Raw genomic sequence first — 1,175 nt, 5'->3', positions numbered from 1 at the left:
AGGGTATAACTCTGGTAAACATATATGCACCCAATGCAGTAGCACCCAAAAAAAAAAAAAAAAAAAACCTATGGAAGATATCAAGGGAGAGGTTGACAGCAATACAATCATAGTAGGGGACTTTAATACTCCATCGATATCACTGGATAAATTTTCTAGACAAAAAAAATCAGCAAGAAACAGAAAGCCTAAATGACTCACTACTTCAAATGGACTTAATTGACATCTTCAGAACATTTCACCCCAAAGCCACGGAATATATGTTCTTCTAAAGTGCACATGGGATATTCTCAAAAATAGACAACATATTGGGTCACAAGCAAACTCTTCTCAAATTCAAGAAGATTTAAATCATATCAAGCATTTTCTTAGACCACAACAGCATAATATTAGAAATAAACTACAATAAAAACAACCCAAAAAATTCAAACACTTGGAAGCAGAGAAGCATGCTATTAAACAATGATTGGGTTACCAAAGAGATCAAAGAAGAAATTAAGAACATCCTGGAAATTAATGATATAAAAACACAACAATCCAAAATTGATGGGACAAAATGAAAGCAGTCCTGAGAGGAAAGTTTATAGCTCTGCAGCCCTACCTCAAAAAACAATAAAAAATGGTAATAAGTCATCTAACTCTACAACTCAAAGAATTAGAAAGAGAGCAACAAGAAAAGCCTACAGTATCCAGAAGAAAGGAGATAATAAAGATCACAGAAGAGCCCTAACTGGTTTGGCCAAGTGGATAGAGCATTGGCCTGTGGACTGACGGGTCCCAAGTTCTATTCCAGCCAAGAGCACATGCCTAGGTTGCAGGGTCAATCCCAAGTAGGGGGTGTGCAGGAGGCAGCCAATCAATGATTCTCTCTTATCATTGATGTTTCTCTCTCCCTCTCTCTTCCTCTCTGAAATCAATAAAGAAATATGTTTTAAAAAATAAAATTAAAAAAATCAGAGCAGAAATAAATGAGATAGAGACAAAAAAAAACAATACAGAGGATCAATGAAATGAAGAGCTGGTACTTTGAAAGCAAAAACAAGATTGATGAACCTCTATACAGGCTCACCAAGAAACAAAGAGAGAAGACCCAAATATACAAAATCAGAAATGAAAGAGGCGGAATAACAAGAGACCCCACAGAAATTCAAAGAATTGTTAAAAAATACTATTGA

This window comes from Myotis davidii, unplaced genomic scaffold (genome assembly GCF_000327345.1).
Source record: "Myotis davidii unplaced genomic scaffold, ASM32734v1 scaffold445, whole genome shotgun sequence".
NCBI lineage: Eukaryota > Metazoa > Chordata > Mammalia > Chiroptera > Vespertilionidae > Myotis > Myotis davidii.
This window is presented reverse-complemented; position numbering follows the sequence as displayed.